The 19,930-nt window shown below is 44.2% G+C and overlaps 1 protein-coding gene across 1 annotated transcript in view; it reads left to right on the top strand.

Moving 5' to 3' along the window:
- The first annotated feature begins 2,874 nt into the window (after positions 1–2,874).
- The window catches only part of SYT2 (synaptotagmin 2), a 134,566-nt gene continuing 117,510 nt past the window's right edge, over positions 2,875–19,930 (top strand). Inside the window, exon 1 of the mRNA XM_029573789.1 lies at positions 2,875–2,985. The gene's annotated coding sequence lies outside the window, so the exon portion shown is untranslated. The remainder of the gene's footprint in view (positions 2,986–19,930) is intronic.

The raw sequence follows: 19,930 nt of genomic DNA, 5'->3' as shown, positions 1-19,930 counted from the left end.
TAATGACAATGGACCCTGCCTCATTTCAGTTAATTTTCTGAAGGTCATTTTACAATGTAAAACAAAACCTTTGAAAAACTTCACTACCGTATTTGTGGATAAGTATCCGTGTCCCAGAATTCCCCTAAATTAGAGTGAGTTTAAGAGCCTTCTCCTATTCTTCCCAGCTGGCTCTTTCTTTCTTGGGGCTTTTGGCATTAATGGATGCATTTATTTTATATTCTGCTGGTGATGAACATTTCATTTTAGGTGAACAACAATAAGATCAACACAAATACAGCGTCGTCAAATGAGACCGACAAACCTCACAATAAATTAGCTTAATAAAATTAGGCACCAGTCCTAACTTCCCGTCCGCCCCCCCCCCCCCCCCCCCCCAAAAAGAAGTAGCAATAATCCCCAATCCAAGGCACAGCTCATGACCCAAACGCCACCCGAAAACCAAACGCCTCAGGGTTATGTCTAGGCAACCCGTCCCTATGGGGGTGGATGGAGATCCCCAGACAATCTCTCGGGGCCCAGAGCAGGGACAGTCAGCAGCGGTGCAGATAACCGCAGGCTGGCAGGCATGCAGAGGGCAGCGGGCAGTGCTAAGGTCACAGGGTCTGCACCCTCCCAGCTTCCTCTCGGGCTGACTTTACCCACTGAGACGATAAAATGTGCCTATGCCGTTTTATTCCTTATCGAAAATTGCATTTTGCGAGCTTTTCGTCTGTCCTACCCCTTCTTTTCCTGTACTCTGTCGCCTCTCCTCCCCCCGTTCACGTCCCTTTGTCCCTCGCCCCTCCGCAGCTGACGGCGCCGGTCTCTCCGGCCATCGATCAGAGCAGCTGCTCCCTCCTCTGCCTCTCAGACTGCAGCCCTCAGCACTTCTCGCTGCGGGCGACTTCTGAGGGGGAGGAGCCGCAGCAGCAGCAGCGGCGGCCACAGCTGGGAACAGCTGGGCTAGAGGCGCCCGAGCCCAAGGAGCCCAGCAGCACCGGGCGAGCCCAGCAGCACCGGGCGAGCCCAGCTCCCTCCCAGTGGGCACCGATTCACTCCGGACTGGCTGGACAGACTGAAGACTTCTTGGCCAGAGCCCGGCTAGTAAGTTTCTGCTTTTCCTTTTAATGTTTCCATGCGGACCTCGGAGTCCCAGCGCCCTTCCTTTTCAATAACCTGGGGTCAGACGATGTCCTGAAGATATTGTAATGGGCTTTGCTGTAAGTCTGGTGTGGGTGCTACAGAGTTTGCTGGTTTTCTCCCTGGTGCTCAATTGTAAAATACTGAACAGCGGAATTCAAAACATTTCCCAGAAGAAGGAATGTGTGGCTTGAGTTTGGGGGAGAGGGTGAGAGAAATATTTCTCAGGAATAACTTAAAAAAAAAAAAAGAAAAGAAATGATTATTTACAGTCTTCGACTCCGTTGTGACCGCTTGACACTTTGGAACAGGCACCGAAAGAAAAAAATGTGACCGAGAAGAAGATGCATTTTAAAATGGTAGGGAAAGAGCGGGGAGGGGGCTAAAATGCCAAACTTTCTTGCAAGTTTTACGAATCGGGGAAACGGCTCTGGCTGCATAATCTTGACTGCCAGCTCTCCCAGGCACAAGGACAGCAAAGTTAGGCGGAGAAGCTGTGGGGAGGAAAGGGCGGGGATGGGACCCTCGGCTGGTATTTGTCGTGGGTTACAAGCCCCGGAGGGCTGACAGGATTGCCCCGGAGGCTGCCTGTGCTCTGTGCCGGATGCACTGTGATTGGTTTTCTGTCCTTGGAGGAAAAACCACAGGAAGCCAGAGGTGTTTGAAGTAATTTCTCTTCTCAATGATCCCGCTGTTTCTGCTTGGTCGATAAGCTTCATCTTTCTAGGCAGTAGGAGAGTTGGGTTGCATAGGGTTGCACTTCTGGAGGGAACAGAGTTGCCAGCAGGCTGCAGGTTCTCAGGACAGAGCCGATCCAGTCCTGGATTTTACCCTATTGCATGCAGGGACTTGTAGTTTTTATTTTCCTATTGCAGGCCCAGGACTGGATCAGAGTGGGCTGGTGCCCCTCTCCCGGGCATTTTTCTGTACGGTCTGAAATAGGCCCAGGACTGGATCAGAGTGGGCTGGTGCCCCTCTCCCGGGCATTTTTTCTGTACGGTCTGAAATAGGCCCAGGACTGGATCAGAGTGGGCTGGTGCCCCTCTCCCGGGCATTTTTCTGTACGGTCTGAAATAGGCCCAGGACTGGATCAGCGTGGGCTGGTGCCCCTCTCCCGGGCGTTTTTCTGTACGGTCTGAAATAGGCCCAGGACTGGATCAGAGTGGGCTGGTGCCCCTCTCCCGGGCATTTTTCTGTACGGTCTGAAATAGGCCCAGGACTGGATCAGAGTGGGCTGGTGCCCCTCTCCCGGGCATTTTTCTGTACGGTCTGAAATAGGCCCAGGACTGGATCAGAGTGGGCTGGTGCCCCTCTCCCGGGCATTTTTCTGTACGGTCTGAAATAGGCCCAGGACTGGATCAGAGTGGGCTGGTGCCCCTCTCCCGGGCATTTTTCTGTACGGTCTGAAATAGGCCCAGGACTGGATCAGAGTGGGCTGGTGCCCCTCTCCCGGGCATTTTTCTGTACGGTCTGAAATAGGCCCAGGACTGGATCAACCCTGTCGGGCATATCTGGAGCCAGTTAGCAACCCTAGAGGGCGCTATACAAGTTTGTCCTAAGCAGAAAAAAAAACCTATATATATATTTATGGGTTGGGTTTTTTTTGCAACGGTTAATTTAGTCAAATGTGCTTCTACTTTACATTTTCCTTAAAATAAGAAGGGGAATTAAAGAAATGTACCAGAATGTGTTTTGGGTGAAATCGACTCTTATGCCTGACAGCTGGGAAGGGTGAAGCACTTGATCAGATCCCTGCTCCACAATCCAGACACCTCCTTCTCACGCCTTGACCTCCTTAGACTAAATGGAGGAATCTGAGCAGGAGAAGGCTGGAGGTTGTCTCAGCTTGCTAGTCAGCCGATGGTAAGAAAAACCTGGAACAACTTTCTGCTATTATATAAAGCTCCATAAGTGCTCCATTTTATTTTGAGATGGTTTTATGTGCTATAGATTTTTTCCCCATTGTGTGCTAGCAAGCGCTCTCTGATTTCTACACTTCTGTCATCTTTGAAAGGGAAGGAGGAAGTAGCATGAAAGCTGTTCACTGCTGCAGGTCCCTGCAGCCTCAGCCAGGACAAGGGAGGGAATTGGGATCTAGAGCTGATAAAGCTGAGGCGTTTATTCTGAGGATGAGCTGCCACTTGGCTGATCCACTCCTGGTTTTGCCTCGCTGCATGCATGGATTTTCCTTCTAATATTCCCACCGATATCCTTAAAACAGAACTACACTCCAGGCATGCATTAGGGCATCTCCAGAACCACCTCAGGCTGTTGGCTTGTCCTGGGTTTGAGGATCTGGGAAGGCTTTTATTGCTGAACCAACAAGCTGCCATGTTTGGAGTCCTAAAGGCAGCTCTTCTCCTTGGAGACAAAAGAAGAGGCGTTTGCTGTCTCTTTGTGCCGTCCTCTGATCTATCACTAGGAAGGCACCTGAGAAGCAGCTGGAAACAGATTCAGCAAATGGACAATTTGATTTCCCTCTAATCTAAGCTACTGTGTTATTGCATTCTGCTCTGTTTACCACTGTGTGTGACATTAAAGCAAAACACCTATGTGATTGGATTTGGGCCTGTGTAGAGAGATCTGAGGCCCCAGTGCACCATATTTACCAGTGGGCCACCCCCTCTTAATAATTAAGCTGAGATTTTTCCAAAACAGACATAATTATACCGTCATCTGTGCCAGTCTTACCATTTTTATAACAACCTAGGGTAATTGTTATATTTTGATACCCTTCCCCCTCTACTTTTAGTAGGACGCAAGCTGCAGAAATTCTCTGGGTCCTTTCTTGTCCTGATGAGACTTCAGTTTATTATACTTTGGAATTTTTTGTTGATGCCAAAATAACTTTATTTACATGGACATTCTTTGCAATTATTACATCACTTCTTTATAGGAATGCCATCCTGGAATTGTAGTTCTGAGGGTTGGGTTTTTTAGGGGAATCAAATGGGAGAATTAGAACTAAAAATCCATGCATGCAATGAGAAAAAGACCAGAACTGGAGGTGTCTGTCCAGCTGACCTGGGAAGAGGTGGAAACTCTCTGCAACCATGACATCATCAGTCTGCAACAGAGGCTTGCACAGGGCTAGTCCTCAAATGCCTTTGACAGGGCTGATTTCAGGGTGACCAGGCATTGTAGATTTAATCGGGTTCTCATCCTCAAATGCATATTACTGATTTATTTACATAGATATTTTATGATGAATTCTCCCAGAAAGAGCCTAAAATACAGGCCCTTGAGGGCCACTGCTCTGCACCTGATTTCTCACCATTGACAGAAAATGAGACTGTTTGCTTATCTGGCCCAGTGGAGGAGAGGGATGCATGTTTATAAGCACTATTCAGTTGAAAATAGTATTTTGAAAGCGCAAGCAGCCAGATATCTTACTGGAGGGAAAATGTTTCACCTTTTCTTTTGGAAGCAGCACTATGAAAGGAATATGAGGGGTTTCCTCCCCCCTGGGCTGGATCAGCCTGTCTTTTATGACATTGCATCTGCTTGTAATCTTTTTGAGTAATGGGTAGTTTTTAGTGTTGCCAACAAGCTTCTAGTCATCTAGTGAGGAAGAGATTTATCTGGATAAGTGGTCAAGCTTCTGTGGCTGGCGATTAGGATATAGCCTTGAAGTGCAATACAACTGGGAAGGCTGGATGGGCCCAATTGATCATTATGTCACTATATCATCTACCAGGAGCTGGACCAGCTTGAAGGACATAGACTTGGGAGTACCATAACAATATATATATATATATATTTCTTCACAGAAAGGGTGGTGGATTCATGAAAGCCTGGGATAAGCACAGAGGATCCTTGGTTGGGAGGAAATTCAGGTAAAGCCAGAAAGCAAATGAGATCTTTGATATTACAATAGATAAGGATCAAGGCCCATCACATTTACCCAAACGTTTCTGCTGTTATATTCTCTGTTTGTGGTTTTACCTAATTTCATCTACATCTCTGTCAGAGACTGGAAGTACAGGTTCGTACATGAAAAGAGAAAAAGCCAGGACTAGTTTAATGAATCCCTTAAGATGTGGTGCCCTTTAGCACTAGTAGGCAAATGCAACATGGAACAGATCTACAAAAGAGATTGTACGCTTCCCATAGAAGGGTTATCTAGTCAATACATAGACAAGAGGCTTCGGGAAACTTTATTTAAGGTAGAAACCATGGTTTTAAAATCAACAAAGCCGTGGTCTGGGAAAACCAGGGTTTAAGATGTAAAAGCAGCTGTAGGTGGGACTTGAATATGGACAGAAGTGGGGGACACGTTACACTCATTCAGGAAGGCTTTTCCAGGCATGTGGTGCAATAAGGTAAGAGGTTTTACCTCCTTAATTGCTAGTGCTGCTTAATATCAAGTAATGGTTTGTTGTTGTTTGTCCAATTTTATTTTGTATGTCTTTTTGTACTCTGCTGAAATTTGCAGATCAGTGGAATAGAAGTTTTTCTAAATAAGTAAGCACAGAATTGGGCCCTGGCAACAGAGGAGAAAGGCATAGATAAGAGGTCATGAAAGTAGGTGTAGGAGGAGAGTAAGGAGGAGATGAGGAGTGAATGCATTGATAGGAGAAGCGTGAACTGTCCGTGGAAGTGGATAGGGGCAGGAGTCCTTGTAGTGACAAGAGGAGACCTGCAAGAAGCAGGTTGCAATGGTAGAAACAGGAAATATTACAAACTTTAGCATATTTGGTTCCCGGTGTCCCAAGCTAATTCAAGGCCCTGCATTTTCCAGGGAAATGATCAATGGTACTGGGATTGAATCAAGGCTGGCTCAGCCTGACCTTGGTGCCTTGAAGCAGGTTTCCTCTCTGCAGTTTCTATACAGAAAAATGCCCGTAGGGTCCTATTTTCATGACCTTTCCAATAGTCTGACCTCTTGTGGGATTTCAGAGCTGTGCTGGAGATTGCCAGGAGTTTCTTATTGGACAGCCACTGGCTTTGTGAACACTCTCCTATGTTGTATACCCTCTTAATACAGCAGATTGAGAAATACGGGTTGTAAAAATCATGGAGATTTATCAAGGATGATTATGGCAGAATGCCCAGACCTGTTCTATTGACTCTTCAGCCAGTTGGGTTTTCAAGATCTCCACAGTGAATATGCATGAGGCACATTTGCAAATATTGGAGACCCAGTATACGCAAACTTGTGCATACTCTCATTGTGGAGATCCTGAAAATCTGATTGGCATCAATAGGACAGGTCTGGGGAAACCCTGGGCTTAGGTGACCAGATGCCTCCCATGTCAGAGGGCACACACTGAGCCAGTCCTGGTTTCAGCCCATTTCATGCATGGATATGTAAGTCCTCCTCTTTCTTAGTGAAACTAGAATGGCATCTTCCTGCACGCAATGGGATAAAACCAGGGCTGGCTCAGTGTCTGGTTACCTCATGTGAAATGTTTGTGGTGCGACTTGAATCTTGCCATAGATCTGCTACAGAAGAGTTGCAGTTAATATGTCACAATCTGTGGGGGCAGTGGAGCATTTTTACAAGATTATAAATATGATTAACGTTTTTTCAGTGACCAAGTCATTAATGGAGGTTATCTCCGATAAGGCAGCCTGGCGAGCACCTAGCGTGAGACACTGGAAGAGATTAAGCAGTCCCCTGAACTTTGATCCTTTCTGTTTTCACTGAGTGCTAAGCCAGATATACGTTGTGATACTTTATAACCTCCTCTTCAAGGGAAAACAGCTTATGAGGTCACCGCCAATGGGGCCTGCTTTTTTTTTTTTTTTTTTCCACGCCTCCCTCCACACCCAATAACTTTTGTGTCCAGACCAGATTTCTAGGATATGTCGAGGGGTTCATGACATGGTTTGGGGATTCAAACGAGTTCCAGAAAGCTGATTCCATTACCGTCTATGTGGAGCTTCCGAAATAAACTGTTCCACATAAAGTGGCATTAGTAATTGCTCTCATGAACAAAGAGGCAACTTGTAATGTTTCTTAGTGATGTGTGGGTTTTTTTGTTGGTCTCCATGGTTGCTTTTTGGTTGTCCTAGGGATGGACAAATACAGATTTAAAGGTGAATTTCCATGACTTTTTTTTTTTTTTGTACTTCAAACTAATCTAGCAATCACTAATCACAAAAGACTGGTTTGTGGGGAAATGATTCTTTTAAACATTGGCTCTTCTGCCTTATTTTAATCTGGCACTGAGACAGCAGGAACAGGTCTTAAGAAGATAAGATATGCTATACTGTGTCAGACCATCAAACCCAGTATCCTATTTCCAACAGTGGCCAATCCAAGTCACAAGTACCTGGCAAGTACCCAAACATTAAATAGATCCCATGCTACTAATGCCAGCAACAAGAAGTGGCTATTCCCCACTGATTGATAGGAATGTGCATTCATTTAAAATGCAGTGAATAAGACAGAATAAGGTCTTCCAATGTCACCACAGGAATCCAGTGCCATGTACCGGGATGCACTGGTGTTGCTGCAGGACTTGTCCATGTGCCGTAATCTCAGAAGAGAAAATCCTTCCTATCAGAGGAATGTGTAAAAACTAAAATAATTTGTTTTTTTAAAATGCCACATCCATGTTCATTTACAGTAAAACGTAAAGGAGCCATTGTTCAAATCTGGGCACATTAATGCAAAGTCCAGGACTACTTTTTACCCAAGGAAAAAAATACAACTACCGAGATTGGCACCTGCTTTTTCTATGTGGATACTTTTCCATTGCAAATAAGTTGCATTATTTCCTTCCTTCTTTGTAAACTCCCCCTCAGGTCCCACTACTATTTTTACTCAGCTGAAAGTATGCAGGGTGTTGATCCCCACACATACATCTTAGCTGGGTAAAGACTCTGCAAACTTCAGGCAGCCAATTTACCCCAATAAATAGCTTCTGCCTATATTTCCCTCCCCATTGTGGAAGGTTTCTTCTTGAATCTGAAGTAGGGCAGGGACAGGATTGGTGGTCTGCAGGGCTGGCGCATTCCAATAGGTGAATTAGGCAGTTGCCTAGGGCGCCAGCCATTAGGGAGTGGCAAACAGCAGACATATAGGGTCGCGAGCAGAGCCTATTTTGCTCACGGCCAAGAAGAGTAGAGACTTGGCGGGCCACGAGCATCAGAGACTCAGCGGGCCATGAGCAGGACCCATCCTGCTTGCAGCCGAGAGAAGCAGAGTCTCGGCAGGCCACAAGCGGCACCTGTGTGTGTGTGTGTGTGTGTGTGTGAGTGAGAGGGATTGTGTGTGTGTGTGTGTGTGTGTGTGTGTGAGTGAGAGGGATTGTGTGTGTGTGTGTGAGTGAGAGGGATTGTGTGTGTGTGTGTGTGTGAGTGAGAGGGATTGTGTGTGTGTGTGTGTGTGTGTGAGTGAGAGGGATTGTGTGTGTGTGTGTGTGTGAGTGAGAGAGAGGGATTGTGTGTGTGTGTGTGTGTGTGTGTACGAGAGAGCAATGATGTTAGAGAGAGGGAGCCTATGTAAGGGTGCGTGTCTGAATGAGTCAAGGAACCTAAGTGTGTGTAAGAGAGGGGGGACCTGTCTGAGTGAATGAGGTCGGGACCTGGGGGGAGGGGGGGCGGGTGCAAGGCACCTAATACCCTTGCACCGGCCCCGGTGTTCTGCAGGTTGCTGCTCTAGGTCCAGATCTGAAGAGGAGCAGGATGTGGATCCCCATGGGGGCTGACAGAATCGGTCTGCATTTGTCAGCATAGACTTGGTATTATAGTGTGGTAGTAATTTTGATCGCTGGGGTGTTCTCATGGCTGATTCATGTGTTTTATTACTTTACGTATGCCTAGGGTGTGTGTGTGTTTTATTATTCTGCAGTAAAATTGGTCTTAGATGCTGATGGATGAAAGCTAGTCTGACTGGTTAATGGAACTGATTTTCTGCTGTGATATCTTTCTGTTATACCCAAGGAAGTGTTGTATAGAGCATAACATGAAACTCAATCATAAAACATTTGTCTCTTTATTGAAGGAGCAGCTTTCCTGTTGCTGACCATTCTTGGATTCCATTTTGGTCATATTCCAAGGTCTCCTTGTTTTCTGTCCTACACTTTTTTTTTTATTTCTTATTTTTTTTTTATTCTTGTACCCCTCTCCTTACAGCCAAAGCTCCTTCCCGGAGTTGTGTGCATTTTCATGCATTGTGTATTATTTGATCAGGAGCCACCCTTCCTTGCCTCTCTCCTCCTCCTAACGCTCTATTTTCCATAATTCCACTGTACAGTTCTGCATAAGAGACTGTTCCTTCTGGAGAGCTTACACTCTAGTCAAGAGACACAGATAAAACAAATAAAAGGTTTCAAGAAATGTATTCATTCTAGAAAATATGGTTAAAATCAACAGGGCTATGATGGAGAGTTGGATGTTTAAGAATTACCTGAAAAAGATGGATTTTTAGATGTGACTTAAATCCTATCAGAGAGGGGGTGGCAAAGAGCAGACATATGGGGCCGTGAGCAGAGCCGCTAGCCGAAAGCTAGAGAGCACAGAGCTGGGAGTTCGGCGATGGAGGAGAATGGCACAGATAAGAGCAGCTTGCCAGATGAACCGAGGTCACAAGGAGGGATGTGGAGGAGATAAGAGGAGAAGTAATGAGGAACTGATGAGTGAAGACATTGGTAACGGAGTAGGAGAGGCTTGAACTGTATGCAAAAGTGGATAGGGGAGCCAATCTAGAGACTCTCCCAGCCATTTTTTTTTAAAATGTTAAATGCTGACAGCACCAAGGGATTGAAAGAAAAAACTGAAATGCAAAATCAAGAACTTTCTGACTTGTTTTTCTTTTTTTTTTATTTGCTTAGCCTTTTCCTGGCAATTATCTAAGACACTTTCTGAAGCCTGTGGCTTTAGGAGCATCATATACCATCTTACTCTGCCTTTGCTGGACATCAGAGTGCTGCTTGACTGCTTGGGTTACTACAATGTCTCTGCTTCCATGTCTCATGGAGTACCAGAGGAATCTCTCCCAGTAAATCTCTCCCCATTGTGCCTCAACCTTCCATCAGTCAACATGTGTGAACCTTAAGGGCTTCCCAAGTTTACCAACTGATACACCTCAGCCAGGTCAACTTGAAGAGGTTGATTCAGTCCTGGTTTTCCCTGAATTGCATACAGGGAGATGTTCTAATATTTCTGATCTTCTTGGGAGAAAAATATCTATCTCCATGCTATGGGGGCAAAATCAAGACTGGATCAGGTTGTCCTCTTTGATATGCAGCCATATTGTCATCCAACATACTGTAGTATAATTTAGCAGCGATAACTCCACTAGGCATTAGCTTCTTCTTCCTTTTGGGGAAACGGGAGGGGGGGGGGGGGAGGATATGAAAAGTTTTTTTTTTCTCTAACTGGATGTAGGTGCTGGTGAATAGACAGAACATGTTCATTGACAATTGAGAAGCCCCAGGCAATGAAAGTTTCCCTTCTCGCTCCGGCTGAAGAAATCTGTGATGCCTGAAACATTGGGACCTGACCTGTTTGTTCTTACAACTCCAGCAAGGGCTGGCCAAACTCTTGGCATAAACATTGTATTCCTTTTTTACGTTTCTTTTCCCTAACTCAATAAAAGAAATCTGTGTCTCAGGAAGCAGTATGGACTTGGAATGTTTCTTCCACATTTAATGTGATGCAGGAGGAAAAACTTCACAGTTTAGAACTTGATTCAAATTTAGAAAGATTATAGTTATCAGCAACAGAAAAAATCCTCCCCCTTCCATTAATTTAAATTTGAAAACCAAATAATTTGTCAGGTGATAAGAGAGACAATATACTGCTTCTTCCAAAATTTGAATCTCATCTTTTTAGCCTGCTATTCCTTGCCCTGCACTATCCCACAGTCAGGATTTTGCAGTTCCCTGACCCTGAAACTGCCCTAGCAAACACGGCAGTCTGATCTCGAGCCACATCTCCCTTTCTAATTGACTTGGCTTGAGCATGCTGCAGCATTTCCATCTCAGCCTGTTCCTGTGCGTTTTAGTTAGATTTATGGCTGGGCCTGCCAGGAGATGCAATGACCTCCTCAAGGTCACTCAGTGATGTGTTTTTCCTCTGCTCTGATTTATAAATTAGCTTCCCTTTTGCTCCCCACTTCTTGAAAAGGGGCCAGCTGATTAAGCTACTGGTGCACTCTCTTGGAGATTCTCAGACTTAGCCCAGGTGTAGTTCAGGAATGATATTAGAAATTGGTTAATTCTGCTGGAGATGCTAGAATGTTCTACCTATGGATTATTGCATGCCACAAGTTACCATTACCCCTATGCCTTGAGCCATGTTACCTTACTTCCTGGAAAAAAAGCTGAGACATGGCTTTTCAACCAGGCCTTCACCTAAATTCCTCAACAGATTTCTTGTTTTTATGACTGGTCTACCAGAACTTTGATCTAAAACATTAACTTAGACCTCATTGTGCTTCAATTCCTTCCAGATCCTACCTACATTCAAACACTGTGCTTTTGACATTTTGGATGAGGAGATCTGAATTCTTATGATAATATCCAAAAGCTTCATTGGAGCAATGTAGGACAGCTCAGCATGGGGGGGTGGGTTCTGTGGTAGGAGGTGTGGAGAGAATTGGAGGGGACCAGGGGTTCACTTGTAATTCAGGAAGGGGAATGGAGGGTTTGATGGTTTCAATTTGTTTTTTGGGGTTTTTTTTTAATAATTTGGGTAGGGAGGGGATTTGGGGGCTATTGGCCCTACATATTTCTCTATGGGGGTGGGAGAGAGAGGTTTCAGCACCGATGGGCCATATCTAGGCCTGCAACTACAGTGCCTAGATTTGGCCGCCTATATTACTTCCCCAGCCCCAATATGGCCCCACATCTTGCCCTGTCCACTTCTTAAACACCTAAACTTAGATGGTTCATGAAAATGAAACTCCTAGAATTTAGGCACTTGGGCCCAGTCAGTTTTCAGAGATATTAATTTAGGTGTTTAAGTCCCAAAGTTGGTCACACAAATCCTTTGAGAATTTACCCCTCTGTTATCTGCCCAGAAATAGAAAGAATGCATGTCTGCTGTAGATGCTGTGATCAATAAGGGATAGCGCACTATTGAGGGGAGAGGAAGGAAAGAGTGGTTGATTGTGGAGCAACCTGTAAAGCAGGGAACTAGAAAACAAGGTCCAGCACAGACCATAGCAAGGGCAATTGGACAGAGAGGAACTGGTGCCATTACTGATATGGCTGGAGAGATTCTATCCACACTGAGAGCACAGGAAGCCAGACCTCCTCTATTAAGCCATGTGATTGATCCTATTATGTCACTTGCCAGAATTTCTTGTCTGATTCCGTATGACTTTCAGACAGCAATTGATTTTATAAGTCTCCTGTGTCTCAGCACTAAACTGAAGCAGCTCATGGAGGAGAGGCTTAACCTCTACAAATCCAAACCTCTGAAATATAGCTGTCTCACATTAACCATACCAGAAAGGGTTAATCGCCTCAAATGCACAGTTATGCCAACTAACTGACCATGACTGTTCAGGACCAGAGAGAATGCAGCCAATGAATAAAGTTATCTGGATCCATAAGACACCTTCCATCCAAAGAGAATATCCACCTCCATTACTGTAACTGTGCTTCCATGTGCAGCCACCTCTGTGGTCGATACCCCAATAACACAATGACCATGTCCAAGCTGCATGTAGGGAAAGAGAAAAACGTAGTAGTGATTCTCATTCACTACAGGTCAGCAAGGAAAGGCATGGGAGGATATTGTGACTTCTTCCAGGAGCTGTCCAGCTTCTGATCAATGGGAGGGCAATGTTGAACTTGGCATGTACCTGGGTAAAACAGCCCTACTGAGAATTACCCTCCTCAAAGGCGATTTTATAAGCATGTGTGTGATTTAATCCACGCGGTTTTAGCTGTGGTCAAGAGAGGTTCTGCATGTGTTCTGGTAAGGGGGGATGTGCATGCACTATTTTGCTCCCTGTCACCTACACAAATGCTTTTTACTGGTCTAGTTTGTATTTGCTAATCTTCAAAGAGAAACAATGCAAGTACCTTCTCTACAGAAATGAGTTAGAAAGTCCTTGCATTAAAAGCACCCGTTCAGCTACATGGGCTATCTGCAAAACAGCTCTTTTTAGATCACTCCTTTGATTAAAGCAAGGCAGTATTGATGAGAGAGAGAGGCAGACAAATTTGGAGACAGATTGAAGGAAAGTTGATAATGAAAGGGGGTAGCTAGGGGACTGTGGAAGGAAATGTGCTTATTAGACTTATTATACACTGTTGCATTTAGCTCTCTTATCCCGATAAGAGTGTTCTCGCAAATGTCCTTCAGAGTATTTCACCCTAATGCATTTCTACTGTACAGCAACTGAACACTGGGGAATGGGACTGAATTTTAATCAGTAAACCTGCAAATCAGCGGATCCTGCAGTATGAAATTTTAAAAAAGGATTTGATTTTCCAAAATGACTTATGTCCAGAGGATGTCTGCGTGAGACTATAGCCACATCTGGATAGTTTCAACTTCAATTTATTTCTTCTATATGCCAAATGGCAAAACTGTTCAATGCATTAATCAATACATAAAACAAAAATACAAAATTATTTCATTAAATACAACAACAAAATTCATAAAACAATACATTTCAAAACCTTCTACTTATTCATTTAAGCATTTGGTGTGCCATCATTCCAAAAGAAGATCACAGCAGTTTACAAAAGTGACATTCATAATATAGGTCAACAAAACACTTAGCGCATTATTTATTTATTTATTTTTATTTAAAATTTTTATATACCGACATTCATCCAGGATACACTGTAAACCGACGTGATAACACAAACAAACGCCAAGCATGGCACTTTACATTGAACAAATAAAACAAGTTAACAAATGAATAAATGAGGGTGTGAACAAGGGGAAAATTGCATTAAATACTCAACTAGGTTTGTAATTATATACATATGTACAAAAGGAAGACACTAAGAGATAAACAATTTAGGAGTGCAAGGAGGAGAGGGGGGAGTGATGAGCAGAGGGAAGGGGTGAGAAAAAGATAGGAGAAGGGCGAAGTGAGGGGATGGAGGACCAGAAGAGGGGGGCAGAGGAGAGCATTAGAGTTGTCTTAGGACATTTTATACCACTCATTATTTCTTGTACATTTACATTCTTCTAACATTGATTATGGTTTTTTTAATATTTTAGTTCTCTGCATATTGATATATTATGTTAGATCATATGCATTTTTTAAGAACCAGATTTTCAGCTCATGTTTGAATCTCTTTCTTTCTGTTAGAGAGTTGCACAGTTTGGGGCCTGCTATGGAAAACATTTGGTCTCTTATTTGGGTTAGATGTGTATTTCACATTGTAGGCACAGTTATTGGCCTTTATTTTGCAATCTTAGTGGTTGGAGATTCATGCCTATTAACCTGGAGTTTCTGTCATTGATGATTATAAAAATTAGTGTTAGTACTTTATAATGGATTCTGGCTTGTACTGGCAGCCAGTGCAGAGCTATCAGCGAGGGGGTGATGTGGTCACATTTCCTTGCCTCTAATAGAAGCCTTGCAGAGGCATTTTGTAGTAACTGTAGTGGTTTTAGGAGTCCAGAGGATAGGCTTAGTACTAGGGAGTTGCAGTAATCTACATTTGAGAAAATTAGTGTTTTCAAATGCCAAGCAAATTAAAGATTCTGTCTAAAATCATACCTTAAAATCTAAAGTGAAAATCCAGTACTTTGTGTGTGCATATTTATTATTTTTATATACCAACATTTGATCTGAGATCACATCAGTTTACATTACATTTTGTACCTGAGACAATGGAGGGTAAAGTGACTTGCCCAAGGTCACAAGGAGCGACAGTGGGACTCAAACCCTGGTCTCCTGGTTTGTAACCCACTGCTCTAACCACTAGGCTATTCCTCTTCCCTTAGATGGGTAAGGTGGTAGAAGATCATCCACTAGGCTAGTCCTCTTCCCTTAGATGGATAAGGTGGTAGAAGATCATCATCTCAACCAGACATCCTTAGCCATCACCCAATAAGCTAGAAGAGATATCTCTGCCCTGTTTCCCAGAAGATTAGTGCTTTCACTAGCATGGGACAAAGTTAATCAGGCCCAGTACTGCTGCTGCTGCCTCATGATTGCAAAAACAGACTTCTGCTTACAAGATACTGCTCCTATGTTGGCTAACTTTATAAAGGTTCACTTTCTGCTTCCATAGCCAGAGCTGTAGTAACTGGTTATCTCTATACTTAAGAAGATGTATGACCACGTATCGGCACTAAAAACAAGTATAATGAGGAACTGAGCACTTAGCTATGTAGTGTAATGTAACATGTATAAATACAACAAGTGCTCAAAGGCTGATATTCTTGTGAGGTCCATATTCAGCCTGGGGATCTGGAAGTGACCCAGGGAAATTCAGTAGGGCATACCTGGGTCATCTGCCACTGAATAGACTCTCCTAAAGTCCCTTGGGTAAATTTAGGCCACGGGCTAATCTATCCAGAGCTACCTGTGGGAGTTTAGTTGGATCGTGCTCCTCTGCACTACCCAGCTAAAACTAGGCCCCAGCCCCACCTGTGGCGTCCTTTTTAGCCGGCTAGATTTTATCCAGGTAAAAAACTTGTAGTTGGTGAAAGTGGGGAAATATTCAATTACAGATTCTTGCTGGGTAACCGAAAAATTACTCTAACAAACCCCTTTAAATAGGGATGACTTTCCGTACATTAAGATATCTGTCTCAAATATGTTCTTGATGGATGTCAAAGATCATGGTCTGAAAAGTGGCTTTGAACTACCATTGACTCTGAGCAGGCTGAAACCGAGTTTGAAGATGTGAATTGATCTTTTACGTCCTGTGGCTCCCTCCGGGTTCTGTGTGCATGGATGAAATAGAGGCCTGCTGGTCTTTCTTCCCTGTGATACAATGAGATGGAGATGCCTGGGGATTGTCTCTCTTCCCTGTGTTGTGTGATACAACGAGATGGAGATGCCTGGGGATTGTCTCTCTTCCCTGTGTTGTGTGATACAACGAGATGGAGATGCCTGGGGATTGTCTCTCTTCCCTGTGTTGTGTGATACAATGAGATGGAGATGCCTGGGGATTGTCTCTCTTCCCTGTGTTGTGTGATACAACGAGACGGAGATGCCTGGGGATTGTTTCTCTTCCCTGTGATGTGTGATACAATGAGATGGAGATGCCTGGGGATTGTCTCTCTTCCCTGTGTTGTGTGATACAACGAGATGGAAGAGAGAGACACACACAGAGATGGTCTTTAGTCCTTGTGGCATGTGATATACAGTGATAGATCCTAGTGATGTGCTTTTGTTTTCTAACACAACAGAAATACCCTACCGAAATTTTGTTTTGTTTTGTTTTCCCGTTTCCTTTCATTTTGGAAATGGAACAGCACCAACCTCTCCAGCCCCACGGACACGTAAACATTGAAATGCCTGGTTCTTCCTCCTCCCGACCCCGCTTACCCCATCCATGGGGTTTCCATTAGTCAAAACAGGCAGGTGCAATCCCCAATGGCTCCTGCCCTGCAGGGACTATTTCCAAAATGGGTCTGGCAAGACAGAAGGGACTGGGGTCACTACTGCCCTATTTTGACTACTGGAAGCACATGGATAGGGTAAGGGGAAGCTTTGGGGGGGAGGGTGTTTAATTTGTAAATGTCGGTGCTGGGGGGGGGGGTTGTTGGAAGAGGGCTCTTCATTCCTTTGTTTGTTCTTTTTGCTTCTGTGTTTTTCATTTATTAGAAATGAAACAAACAAACAAAAGAAATATTTTTCTGTGTACACCCCCAATACATACACAGCCTGGGATCTGTCTACTGTTTGGGATCCTGCCAGATACCTGTGACCTGGCTTGGCCACTTTTTTGGAAACGGGATACTGGGCTTGATGGACCTTTGGTCTGATCCAGTGTGGCGCTGGCAAATCTTACATTCTTATAATTTAAAGTTGCAAAATCCATGCTTTGGATACAATTGACTTCCTTCAGTAATAGCTCCATATATTATTTTAGTAATTTTGGTGTTGATTTTCATACCATAATAGTGCAAATGGAACTGGAACATGGACAGGAGTTCAGTTTTTCTTTCTAGAGTTCGACCTGCTTTCAGGTGATCAGGAACAGGTTAGAAAGCCCTTTTCCATGGCAGAGTGGCTGAACACAGCCCTTCACGTACACGTCCCTAATAGAAACTTGAGACCAGCAAACAAAGCCCTACTAACTATTCCCTCAGTAAAAACAGCCAGACTAACTCAAGAAAGGGATAGGGCCCTATCCCTGGCAGGACCGATAATATGGAACACAATGCCTTTAGAAATCAGAACACAAAGAGACATCAAAGCATTCAAAAAAAGTTTAAAAACATGGTTATTTAAGCAAGCATACCACAAAGGGAATGAAGAGTAGAATCCAGGGAATTGTAGGATGCGGTCCGAAGAACTCCCCCACATTCAAATCAGCTTACTCGAATGGTGTTTGTGTGTATATTTTATTTTACTTTACCTCTATTAGATTGCAACAACAGAGGACCAGACTTAGGTGTTAATTTATCTTATAGCCGATATACTTAAAGTAGACATGACTTATCACAACCACTAAGTAATATTTAATATGAAACTATGTTACAGTATTTGATGGCACCTGTTTAGTTAATATAACTCAACACATTTAAGTTTGTAATTATGTGCCTTATTGTGAACCGTTGTGACGGCAACTAGCTTAACGACGGTATAGAAAAGATTTTAAATAAATAAAATCGACTTGCAGGTCTTTTATTCTTCTTAGATGACGAACTACAAATCCCAGAATGCATTGAGCTGGCTCAGAATCTTCCCCAATGACTCCAAAATTAATAAAAGAAATGAATGTGGTGGTGTTCTTGTCACCTAGCCCATATCAACCTGGTGAACTGAACCAGTCCTAGTTTCACTCGGTCATCTCCATCTCTGGATTTCGCAGCTCTGATTTATTTATTTTTCCCCTTGGGAAAGCAGAACCAGCATCTGCAGATGGTGTCGGACAAAACCAGGACCGGATCAGATTGAGGCTGATAGCCCTAATTCTTTGCAGACTCGCATGGCAATAACTTGAGGAAAGGGAAAGCTGGGAGGATCCCAGCACTTTGCAATGGGTAAAACTGATATTGGTGCTGGTCATGCAGGGTAATTACATAGCTCTATGTACAGGAGTACAAGCCCAGCCAGTCCTGGGTTTACCCTGTTACATGCAAGGCAATATGGTTCTGCTTTCCCTGTTAAGTACTCTAAGATGGGGCTTCCCAAACCTGACCTGGTGACCCCATATAGGTGCAGGTTTCAGGATATCCACACTGAATATGCATGTGATAAATTTGCATGTCCTGGGTCTTCAATGTATGCAAATTTGTTTCACCCATAGCCATTATAGACTTCCTGACACCTGGACTGGCCGTGAGGTCATCAGGGCAGGTTTGGGGAGCCCCTGCCCTAAAGAAAATCATGCAATGGGGGGAGGGCGGGTAAGGTCATGATTGTCTTAGCTTATCAGATTGGACCTGGATCTGTATAGCTCCGCTGCAGCTAGCCATCTCTATTTGGCTCTGTAAAATGTCAGAGGTAACCCTGTGTGCCGTGTGATGCTGGGCACAGAGGGAAAGGGCTTTTACAGGACCCAAAGCTGGTGTCTGAGAAACCACTTTGTTCCTGCAACTCTTCTAATGAGCTTTTCTGTCTTGCTCTGGACTGAAATTCCTGTTCTCCCTCTCTCCCCCTCTCCCTCCCTCCCTCCTGCTCTGCAGTGCGGTTTGTGACTTGCTCATCCGCAGCCTTCTCAGGAAAGCTGGTCGGGGGAGGGGGGGGGGGAAGACAAGCTGTGAAGCACTTCAGGGCTCGGCTTCATGTGCATTACTCTGAAACAAAATAGGAAATATTAAGAACATTTCCCATTTTACTTCAATTGGTTTTGAAAATGAAATGAAAGGCAATGTGCAAAATCTTGTCCTTTTTTTTTTAAATGTCAGCTCGAGCTCCAGGCTGGGACACTCGCCATGCTGCCCCCCCAGTTTTTGTAGCCATCTCCAACTCTCTGGCTTCCTTTCCCCACTGGGTCTTCAGGGGCTGGAGCCATTCTGGGTCACTCCTGCCCCACGGGTCCTGGGTTCCAAAACGGCAGCTGCTGCCCTGAGGCCTGCACCAGTGCCTTTGTGAAGTTTTGTTGCATGAGAACATAGCTTCTTGCCTTTAGTGGACTGATACAGTTTCCTTGTACAATGGCATCTGCCAGACTGAGGGGGCTGGGAGCGCAGGGGCGACTGGGGATCGCTTCTGCCCTTGAAGATTGGCAGTGGGGAAAGGAGCAGGCTGGGGGTCATCTCTGCAGGGGCCCAGACCCATCTCTTTGCATTTTTGCTTTTGTGTTTCTTTTCTTTTTAATTTTGTTTCATTTTGGATGCATAAAATTAAACCAATTTATTTAAAAAAGAAAAAATGAAACACAAAATGTTGGGTGCACGAGCTCCCCTCTGTCTGTGTCCCAGCACAAAGCTTATGGAGAGGGAGCTGCTTTAGTATTAGAATAGATTCGGCCGTCTTTCATCTTGCTGCCGCTACTACAGCGATGTCAACAGGATCAGCTGGGGTGCTGTTAACATTTTAACGTTCTGGTCTGATCCCCTAAACTTTTTTCTACATAGGTATAGAATTAGGGGGGGAACATAATGATTCAGGCCCTCAGAAAGAAAGCAAGAATATTAAAAGTGCCAGGCAGGGTTAGAAGAATGTCCATTAAACCAAGCATCCTGGCTCTTCCTTATCTTCTGGAAGGACCCAGCAAATTCCAAAATGAAAGTGTTCATGGATGCAAATTTT

Source organism: Rhinatrema bivittatum, chromosome 12 (assembly GCF_901001135.1).
Source record: "Rhinatrema bivittatum chromosome 12, aRhiBiv1.1, whole genome shotgun sequence".
Classification (NCBI taxonomy): Eukaryota; Metazoa; Chordata; class Amphibia; order Gymnophiona; family Rhinatrematidae; genus Rhinatrema; species Rhinatrema bivittatum.
The sequence above is the reverse complement of the archived record's forward strand: the minus strand, read 5'-3'. Positions and strand labels throughout refer to the sequence as shown.